The following is an 11,838-nucleotide window of genomic DNA, read 5'->3' on the forward strand; positions in this document are numbered from 1 at the left end:
AACAGGTTTGCCATCTTGTAATAACACACCTCCTAATCCAATTCCACTAGCATCACATTCAAGCTCAAAAGTCTTATTAAAATCAGGAAGTTGGAGTAAAGGAGCATGTGTCAACTTATCTTTCAATACCATGAAGGCTTCTTCCTGTGTGGTACCCCAAACAAAAGGCAAATCCTTCTTTTTAAGCTCATTGAGAGGTGCAGGAATGGTGCTGAGATCTCTCACAAAACGCCTATAGAAACCAGCGAGTCCAAGAAAACTCCTCACTTGTGTGACCGTTTTGGGCTACGGCCAACTCTCAATAGCTTCAATCTTAGCTTTATCAACTTCAATTCCCTGTGGAGTAACAACATAGCCAAGAAAAGATACTCGGTCGGTGCAAAAGGTGCACTTCCCAAGGTTACCAAATAAACATGCATCACGTAAAGCAATAAAAACAACACATAAATGTTCCAAATGTTCCTCCAAAGATCAGCTATAAATCAGTATATCATCAAAATAGCCTACCACAAATCGTCTAATCAAAGCACGTAAAACTTCGTTCATTAATCTCATGAAAGTACTAGGTGCATTAGTTAACCCAAAAGACATGACTAACCACTCTTATAATCCAAACTTAGTTTTAAATGCTGTTTTCCATTCATCCCCCAATTTCATACGAATTTGATGGTATCCACTACGCAAATCAACTTTGGAGAATATTGTAGAGCCACTCAATTCATCAAGCATATCATCTAGCCTAGGAGTAGGATGACGATAACGAATAGTAATATTGTTAATGCCTCTACAATCGACACACATACGCGATGTACCATCCTTTTTTGGCACTAGAATAATAGGAACAACACAAGGACTAAGGGATTCACGTATATAACCTTTGTCGAGCAGGTCCTGGACTTGACGCATAATCTCCTTCGTCTCCTCTGGATTGGTACGTTATGGTGCACGGTTGGGTAGCGATGCACCGAGAATTAAGTCAATCTGATGCTCAATCCCTCGAATAGGTTGTAATCCCGGTGGCACGTCTTGTGGAAAGACGTCAGCGAACTCCTGCAAAATGTTAGTAACAGCAGGAGGCAAAGAGGAAGGCACGTCCTCCAATGTAAATAATGCCTCTTTGCGCACAAAAGCATAGCAAATAGATTTTCTAAAATCTAGCTCATCAATATCAGATTTGGTGGCAAGTAAACATGCACTTTTCAATTTAATTTCAGAAGCAACACTAGATGGTTTATTATCAGGCTTCATTTGTTGCTCAAATTCTTTTGCCACAATCTGATTTTCACTCTTATTTTTCTCCTGTTTTGCTTTATTAGCTCTATTAATATCATCTTTCAAAATGGAATCAGGAGACATCGGAAGCAAAGTAATATGTTTATCCTTATGAACAAGAGTATACAGATTGTTTCTACCATAGTGTACAATTGTTTTATCAAATTGCCATGGCCTACCAAGTAATAAGGAACATGCTTGCATGGGTACCACATCACAATCAACATAATCAGCATATGTAGAGATACTAAAATGCACACGAACAATACATGTTACCTTAACCTTGCCGCTGTTAATGAACCATTGGATATAGTAAGGATGTGGATGTGGTCTTGTGGTGAGAGATAGCTGTTGGAAATATGCCCTAGAGGCAATAATAAATTGGTTATTATTATATTTCCTTGTTCATGATAATCGTTTATTATCCATGCTAGAATTGTATTGATAGGAAACTCAGATACATGTGTGGATACATAGACAACACCATGTCCCTAGTAAGCCTCTAGTTGACTAGCTCGTTGATCAATAGATGGTTACGGTTTCCTGACCATGGGCATTGGATGTCGTTGATAACGGGATCACATCATTAGGAGAATGATGTGATGGACAAGACCCAATCCTAAGCCTAGCACAAGATCGTGTAGTTCGTTTGCTAAGAGCTTTTCTAATGTCAAGTATCATTTCCTTAGACCATGAGATTGTGCAACTCCCGGATACCGTAGGAATGCTTTGGGTGTACCAAACGTCACAACGTAACTGGGTGGCTATAAAGGTGCACTACAGGTATCTCCGAAAGTGTCTGTTGGGTTGGCACGAATCGAGACTGGGATTTGCACTCCGTGTAAACGGAGAGGTATCTCTAGGCCCACTCGGTAGGACATCATCATAATGTGCACAATATGACCAAGGAGTTGATCACGGGATGATGTGTTACGGAACGAGTAAAGAGACTTGCCGGTAACGAGATTGAACAAGGTATCGGGATACCGACGATCGAATCTCGGGCAAGTAACATACCGATTGACAAAGGGAATTGTATACGGGATTGATTGAATCCTCGACATCGTGGTTCATCCAATGAGATCATCGAGGAGCATGTGGGAGCCAACATGGGTATCCAGATCCCGCTGTTGGTTATTGACCGGAGAGTCGTCTCGGTCATGTCTGCATGTCTCCCGAACCCGTAGGGTCTACACACTTAAGGTTCGGTGACGCTAGGGTTATAGAGATATTAGTATGCGGTAACCCGAAAGTTGTTCGGAGTCCCGGATGAGATCCCGGACGTCACGAGGAGTTCCGGAGGTAAAGATTTATATATGGGAAGTCTTATTTTGGTCACCGGAAAAGTTTCGCGCATTATCGGTATTGTACCGGGAGTGCCGAAAGGGGTCCGGGGGTCCACCAGCCCCGGGGGGCCACATGGGCTGTAGGGGTGTGCGCCTTTGCCTATATGGGCCAAGGGCACCAGCCCCAAGAGGCCCATGCGCCAAGAGATAAGGGAAAGGGAGAGTCCTAAAGGGGGAAGGCACCTCCGAGGTGCCTTGGGGAGGATGGACTCCTCCCTGGCCGCACCCTTCCTTGGAGGAAGGGCCAAGGCTGCCCCCCTCTCCCTTGGCCCTATATATAGTGGGGGGGGGGGAGGGAGGGCAGCAATACCTAAGCCCTGGCGCCTCCCTCTCCCTCCCGTGACACATCTCCCTCCTCCCGCAGCGCTTGGCGAAGCCCTGTTGGAATCCCGCTACTTCCACCACCACGCCGTCGTGCTGCTGGATCTCCATCAACCTCTCCTCCCCCCTTGCTGGATCAAGAAGGAGGAGATGTCGCTGCTCCGTACGTGTGTTGAATGCGGAGGTGCTGTCCGTTTGGCGCTAGGATCATCGGTGATTTGGATCACGACGAGTATGACTCCATCACCCCGTTCTCTTGAACGCTTCCGCTCGCGATCTACAAGGGTATGTAGATGCACTCCTTCCCTCTCGTTGCTAGTAAACTCCATAGATTGATCTTGGTGATGCGTAGAAAATTTTGAATTTCTGCTACGTTCCCCAACAGTGGTATCAGAGCTAGGTCTATGCGTAGTTTCTATGCACGAGTAGAACACAAAGTAGTTGTGGGCGTCGATTTTGTCAATTTACTTGCCGTTACTAGTCTTATCTTGATTCGGAGGCATCGAGGGATGAAGCGGCCCGGACCGACCTTACACGTACTCTTACGTGAGACAGGTTCCACCGACTGACATGCACTAGTTGCATAAGGTGGCTAGCGGGTGTCTGTCTCTCCCAGTTTAGTCGGATCGGATTCGATGAAAAGGGTCCTTATGAAGGGTAAATAGAAATTGGCATATCACGTTGTGGTTTTTGCATAGGTAAGAAACGTTCTTGCTAGAAACCCATAGCAGCCACGTAAAACATGCAACAACAATTAGAGGACGTCTAACTTGTTTTTGCAGGGTATGCTATGTGATGTGATATGGCCAAAAGGATGTGATGAATGATATATGTGATGTATGAGATTGATCATGTCCTTGTAATAGGAATCACGACTTGCATGTCGATGAGTATGACAACCGGCAGGAGCCATAGGAGTTGTCTTAATTTATTGTATGACCTGCGTGTCAATGAATAACGCCATGTAATTACTTTACTTTATTGCTAACCGTTAGCCATAGTAGTAGAAGTAATAGTTGGCGAGACAACTTCATGAAGACACGATGATGGAGATCATGATGATGGAGATCATGGTGTCATGCCGGTGACGAAGGTGATCATGCCGCACCTCGAAGATGGAGATCCAAAGGCGTAAGATGATATTGGCCATATCATGTCACTTTATGATTTGCATGTGATGTTTGTCATGTTCACATCTTATTTGCTTAGAACGACGGTAGCATAAATAAGATGACCCCTCACTAAAATTTCAAGAGACGTGTTCCCCCTAACTGTGCACCGTTGCGAAGGTTCGTTGTTTCGAAGCACCACGTGATGATCGGGTGTGATAGATTCTAACGTTCGAATACAACGGGTGTTGACGAGCCTAGCATGTACAGACATGGCGTTGGAACACATGCGAAACACTTAGGTTGACTTGACGAGCCTAGCATGTACAGACATGGCCTCGGAACACAAGAGACTGAAAGGTCGAACATGAGTCGTATAGCAGATATTATCAACATGTAGATGTTCACCGATGATGACTAGTCCGTCTCACGTGATGATCGGACACGGCCTAGTTTGACTCGGATCATGTATCACTTAGATGACTAGAGGGATGTCTATCTGAGTGGGAGTTCATTAATCAGATGAACTTCATTATCATGAACATAGTCAAAAGGTCTTTGCAAATTATGTCATAGCTTACACTTTAGTTCTACTATTTAAGATATGTTCCTAAAGAAAATTTAGTTGAAAGTTGATAGTAGCAATTATGCGGACTGGGTCCGTGAACTGAGGATTGTCCTCATTGCTGCACAGAAGGCTTATGTCCTTAATGCACCGCTCGGTGTGCTGAACCTCAGCGTCGTCTGTAGATGTTGCGAAACATCTGACATACACGTTTTGATGACTACGTAATAGTTCAGTGTGTGATGCTAACGGTTTAAAATTGTGGCGACAAGACGGTTTTGAAACGTCGCAGAACATATGAGATGTTCCAAAGACTGAAATTGGGATTTCAGACTAATGCCCACGTCAAGAGGTATGAGACCTCTGACAAGTTTCTTAAGCCTGCAAACTAAGGGAGAAAAGCTCAATCGTTGAGCATGTGCTCAGATTGTCTGAGTACCACAATCGCTTGAATCGAGTGGGAGTTAATCTTCCAGATGAGATAGTGATGGTTCTCCATAGCCACTGCCACCAAGCTATTAGAGCTTCATGATGAACTATAACATATCAGGGATAGATATGATGATCCTTGAGCAAATCGCGATGTTTGACACCGCGAAAGTAGAAATCAAGAAGGAGCATCAATTGTTGATGGTTAGTAAAACCACTAGTTTCTAGAAGGGCAAGGGCAAAAATGGATACTTCATGAAACAGAAAATCATTTGCTGCTCTAGTGAAGAATCCCAAGGTTAAACCCAAACCCGAGACTAAGTGCTTTTGTAATGAGGGGAACGGTCACTGAAGCAGAACTACCCTAGATACTTGGTAGATGAGAAGGCAGGCAAGGTCGACAGAAGTATATTGGATATACATTATATGAATGTGTACTTTACTAGTACTCCTAACAGCACCAGGGTATTAGATACCGGTTCGGTTGCTAAGTGTTAGTAACTCGAAATAAAAGCTGTGGAATAAACGGAGACCAGCTAAAGGTGAGATGACGATATGTGTTGGAAGTGTTTCCAAGGTTGATGTGATCAAGCATCGCATGCTCCCTCTACCATCGAGATTTGGTGTTTGCGTTGAGCATGATTGGATTATTTTTATCGCAATACGGTTATAAAGGTTAAGGAGAATAATGGTTGCTCTGTTTATTTGAATAATACCTTCAATGGTCTTGCACCTAAAATGAATCTCGATCGCAGTGATACACATGTTCATGCCAAAAGAGATAAAATAGTGATGATAGTACCACATACTTGTGGCACTGCCATTTGAGTCATATTGGTATAGAACGCATGAAGAAGCTCCATGTAGATGGATCTTTGGACTCACTCGTTTTTGAAAAGATTGAGACATGGGAACCATGTCTATTGGTATATATGCATGAAGAAACTCCATGCAGATGGATCGTTTGGACTCACTTGATTTTGAATCACTTGAGACATGCAAATCATACCACATGGGCAAGATGACTGAAAGGCCTCGTTTTCAATAAGATGGAACAAGAGAGCAACTTATTGGAAGTAATACATTTTGATGTATGCAGTCCAATGAGTGCTGAGGCATGCAGTGGATATCGTTATGTTCTTACTTCACAGATGATTTGAGTAGATGCTGAGTGTATTTATTTGATGAAACACAAGTCTGAATTATTGAAAGGTTCAAGTAATTTCAGAGTGAAGTTGAAGATCCTCGTGACAAGAGGATAAAATGTCTATGATATGATCATAGAGATGAATATCTGAGTCACGAGTTTGGCACACAATTAAGACATTGTGGAAAGTGTTTCACAATTAATACCGCCTGGAACACCACAGTGTGATGGTGTGTCCGAACATCATAACTGCACCCTATTGGATATGGTGCATACCATGATTTCTCTTATCTAATTACCACTATCGTTTATGGGTTAGGCATTAGAGACAACCGCATTCACTTTAAATAGGGCACCACGCAATTCCGTTGAGACGACACCGTTTAGAGAAACCTAAGTTGTCGTTTCTTAAAAGTTTGGGGCTGCGATGCTTATGTGAAAAAGTTTCAAGCTGATAAGCTCGAACCCAAAGCGGATAAATGCATCTTCATAGAAAACCCAAAACAGTTGGGTATACCTCGTATTTCAGATCTGGAAGCAAAAGTAATTGCTTCTAGAAACGAGTCCTTTCTCGAGGAAAAGTTTCTCTCGAAAGAATTGAGTGGGAGGATGGTGGAGACTTGATAAGGTTATTGAACCGTCACTTCAACTAGTGTGTAGCAGGGCACAGGAAGTTGTTCCTGTGGCACCTACACCAATTGAAGTGGAAGCTTATGATAGTGATCATGAAACTTCGGATCAAGTCACTACCAAACCTCGTAGGTCGACAGGGATATGTACTACTCCTGAGTGGTACGGTAATCCTATCTTAGATATCATGTTGTTAGACAATACTGAACCTACGAGCTATGGAGAAGCGATGGTGGGCCCATATTCCGACAAATGGTTAGAAGCCATGAAATCCGAGATAGGATCCATGTATCAGAACAAAGCATGGACTTTGGTGAACTTCCCGATGATCGGCAAGCCATTGAGATAAATGGATCTTTAAGAAGAAGACGGACATGGACAGTAATGTTACCGTCTATGAAGCTCGACTTGTGGCAAAGAGAATTTTCACAAGTTCAAGGAGTTGACTACGATGAGATTTTCTCATCCGTAGCGATGCTTAAGTCCGTCGGAATCATGTTAGCATTAGCTGCATTTATGAAATCTGGCAGATGGATGTCAAAACAAGTTTCCTTACCAGTTTTCGTAAGGAAAGGTTGTATGTGATACAATCAGAAAGGTTTTGTCGATCCTAAGGATGCTAAAAGGTATGCTAGCTCCAGCGATCCTTCCATGGACTAGAGCAAGCATCTCGGAGTCAGAATATACGCTTTGATGGAGTGATCAAAGTTTTTGGGTTTATACAAAGTTTGTTAGAAACTTGTATTTACAATAAAGTGAGTGGGAGCGCTACAACATTTCTGATAAGTATATGTGAATGACATATTGTTGATCCGAAATGATGTAAAATTTCTGGAAAGCATAAAGGGTTGTTTGAAAGGAGTTTTTCAAAGGAAGACCTGGATAAAGCTGCTTACATATTGGGCATCAAGATCTATAGAGATAGATCAAGACGCCTGATTATACTTTCAAAGAACGCACACCTTGACATGATTTTGAAAGAGTTCAAAGTAGATCAGCAAAGAAGGAGTTCTTGGCTGTGTTACAAGGTGTGAGTATTGAGTAAGACACAAGACCTGACCACAGCAGAAGAGAGAGAAAGGACGAAGGTCGTCCCCTATGCTTTAGACGTAGGCTCTACAGTATGCTATGCTGTGTACCGCACATGAAGTGTGCCTTGCCATGAGTTGGTCAAGGGGTACAATAGTGATCCGAGAATGGATCACATGACAGCGGTCGAACTTATCCTTAGTATCTAGTGGACTAAGGAATTTTCTCGATTATGGAGGTGAAAAGGAGTTCGTCGTAAAGGGTTACGTCGATGCGAACTTTGACACTAATCTGGATGACTCTGAGAAGTAAACCGGATTCGTATAGTAGAGCAGTTATTTGAAATGGCTCCAAGTAGTGCGTGGTAACATCCACAAGATGACATAGATATTCGTAAAGCACACACGGATCTGAAAGGTTCAGACCCGTTGACTAATAACCTCTCTCACAAGCATAACATGATCAAACCAGAACTCATTGAGTGTTAATCACATAGTGATGTGAACTAGATTGTTGACTCTAGTAAACTCTTTGGATGTTGGTCACATGGTGATGTGACCTGTGAGTGTTAATCACATGGTGATGTGAACTAGATTATTGACTCTAGTGCAAGTGGGAGACTGTTGGAAATATGCCCTAGAGGCAATAATAAATTGGTTATTATTATATTTCCTTGTTCATGATAATCGTTTATTATCCATGCTAGAATTGTATTGATAGGAAACTCAGATACATGTGTGGATACATAGACAACACCATGTCCCTAGTAAGCCTCTAGTTGACTAGCCCGTTGATCAATAGATGGTTACGGTTTCCTGACCATGGACATTGGATGTCGTTGATAACGGGATCACATCATTAGGAGAATGATGTGATGGACAAGACCCAATCCTAAGCCTAGCACAAGATCGTGTAGTTCGTTTGCTAAGAGCTTTTCTAATGTCAAGTATCATTTCCTTAGACCATGAGATTGTGCAACTCCCGGATACCGTAGGAATGCTTTGGGTGTACCAAACGTCACAACGTAACTGGGTGGCTATAAAGGTGCACTACAGGTATCTCCGAAAGTGTCTGTTGGGTTGGCACGAATCGAGTCTGGGATTTGTCACTCCGTGTAAACGGAGAGGTATCTCTGGGCCCACTCGGTAGGACATCATCATAATGTGCACAATATGACCGAGGAGTTGATCACGGGATGATGTGTTATGGAAGGAGTAAAGAGACTTGCCGGTAACGAGATTGAACAAGGTATCGGGATACCGACGATCGAATCTCGGGCAAGTAACATACCGATTGACAAAGGGAATTGTATACGGGATTGATTGAATCCTCGACATCGTGGTTCATCCGATGAGATCATCGAGGAGCATGTGGGAGCCAACATGGGTATCCAGATCCCGCTGTTGGTTATTGACCGGAGAGTCGTCTCGGTCATGTCTGCGTGTCTCCCGAACCCGTAGGGTCTACACACTTAAGGTTCGGTGACGCTAGGGTTATAGAGATATTAGTATGCGGTAACCCAAAAGTTGTTCAGAGTCCCGGATGAGATCCCGGACGTCACGAGGAGTTCCGGAATGGTCCGGAGGTAAAGATTTATATATGGGAAGTCTTATTTTGGTCACCGGAAAAGTTTCGCGCATTATCGGTATTGTACCGGGAGTGCCGAAAAGGGTCCGGGGGTCCACCAGCCCCGGGGGGCCACATGGGCTGTAGGGGTGTGCGCCTTTGCCTATATGGGCCAAGGGCACCAGCCCCAAGAGGCCCATGCGCCAAGAGATAAGGGAAAGGGAGAGTCCTAAAGGGGGAAGGCACCTCCGAGGTGCCTTGGGGAGGATGGACTCCTCCCTGGCCGCACCCTTCCTTGGAGGAAGGGCCAAGGCTGCGCCCCCGCTCCCTTGGCCCTATATATAGTGGGGGGGGGGGGAGGGAGGGCAGCAATACCTAAGCCCTGGCGCCTCCCTCTCCCTCCCGTGACACATCTCCCTCCTCCCGCAGCGCTTGGCGAAGCCCTGTTGGAATCCCTCTACTTCCACCTCCACGCCGTCGTGCTGCTGGATCTCCATCAACCTCTCCTCCCCCTTGCTGGATCAAGAAGGAGGAGACGTCACTGCTCCGTACGTGTGTTGAACGCAGAGGTGCCGTCCGTTCGGCGCTAGGATCATCGGTGATTTGGATCACGACGAGTACGACTCCATCAACCCCGTTCTCTTGAACGCTTCCGCTCGTGATCTACAAGGGTATGTAGATGCACTCCTTCCCTCTCGTTGCTAGTAAACTCCATAGATTGATCTTGGTGATGCGTAGAAAATTTTGAATTTCTGCTACGTTCCCCAACAATAGCTTCTCCACCGTCTCCTTGCTAGCCAAGTTGTTGCAGCTCCCTCCATCTATGATGACGCGAACAGAACGTTCCTTCACAACTCCCTTTGTATGGAACAAATTATGCCTCTGATTTCGCTCAGCTTGTGTGACATGCACACTCAAAACACATTGAGCAACTAAACATTCATACCTGTCAGCATCTTCAGGAGCCATGTATTGTGTCTCATGTTCAGAATCATCTCCACCGTGTTCTTCACGTGTAATAAGAGCCAAAGTCTCCTCATCATAGTCACTAGCGGACTCATACCCACCATCCTTAGTAGTAATCATCACACGCTGAGATTTGCATTCTCTCGCATAATGACCTCTTCCCTTACAATGACGACAAATAATATCACTTGTGTGCCCTGTTGATGCCATGGAAGAAGAAGAGCTCTGTGCAGGCCCGGCAGGTGTGCTCTTGGCAGATAGTGGTGGTTGTGCCTGCTTTCTTGTATCACGGCTGGAGGTGGCACCTAATGGAGGTGCTGGTGCAGTGGAAGTAGAGGATGCATGTGGTGTCCATGATGAAGGTCGACTTGCAGAAAAGTTAGTTCGCGCCAATGCCTGTTGATCCTGCACTTCACGTTCAGCTTTACAAGCAAGATGGAATAAACGAGTGATATTATTATACTGCTTATACTCTAGAATGGCCTAAATCTCTCTATTTAATCCACCCATAAAACGTGCAAGCATAGCTTCATTCTCCTCAACAATACCACATCTAATCATGCTAGTTTGTAATTCCTGATAATATTCTTCTACAGAATTTTTTCCTTGTTTAAACGCTGCAATTTTTGAAGTAATTCACGTTGATAATATGGTGGAACCAAATGAGTATGCATAGTAGGTTTGAAAGCAGCCCAAGTAGCTGGAATAGGATATAATCTACAATGTTCAGACCACCAAACACATGCAAAGCTAGTGAAAGCACAAACAGGAGCAGGAACACGTCTCTCCTCGGGATATTGTAAACATGTAAATCATTGTTCAGTTTCTAACTCCCAAGTAAGATATATATCAGGAACATATCTACCCTCAAATGGTGGAATATTCAATTTTAGTTGAGGAAGATGGTCATGATCTCGTACCTCAGGTGGTGCAGCCCTACTGTTGCGATGATATGCATGAGGATGACCTGGTGGTGGTGGTGCTGGTGGTTGCACGTAGTTCTGATTTTGATCAACCTCATCCTCGTAATGGTCCTCCACCTCTACAGTAGCAGCAGGAGCTACAGAAGCATCAACAGTAGGTACAGCGGCACCAGAAGTTTGACCAGGCTCAAGGGGAACGCGCTGTGCTCGTCCCACTTGATTTGGAAGGCGATGTTGTTGTTGTTGTAGAGGTGCGACAGGTGCAGCAGGCGGTGGTTGTGGAAGACGCGCGAGCAATTCATTAACTTGTTATCAAGCTTTGTTTCGAACGCCTTCTCAATGCCATCTATCTTCTCCACGGCCTCTTCAAATCTGTTTAGCACATCTTCCACCTGTCCACTCATCATTTGCTGAAACTTATCATGTAACTCTTTGTTCGTCATGTTCTCCCAGTCCGTCTCATCGGCTTGTGATCCTACCATGGTTAGCAGCAATAGAAACACACAAGAATATGATCCTACAGACTACTAGGAAG

Source organism: Aegilops tauschii, chromosome 4 (assembly GCF_002575655.3).
Source record: "Aegilops tauschii subsp. strangulata cultivar AL8/78 chromosome 4, Aet v6.0, whole genome shotgun sequence".
Classification (NCBI taxonomy): Eukaryota; Viridiplantae; Streptophyta; class Magnoliopsida; order Poales; family Poaceae; genus Aegilops; species Aegilops tauschii.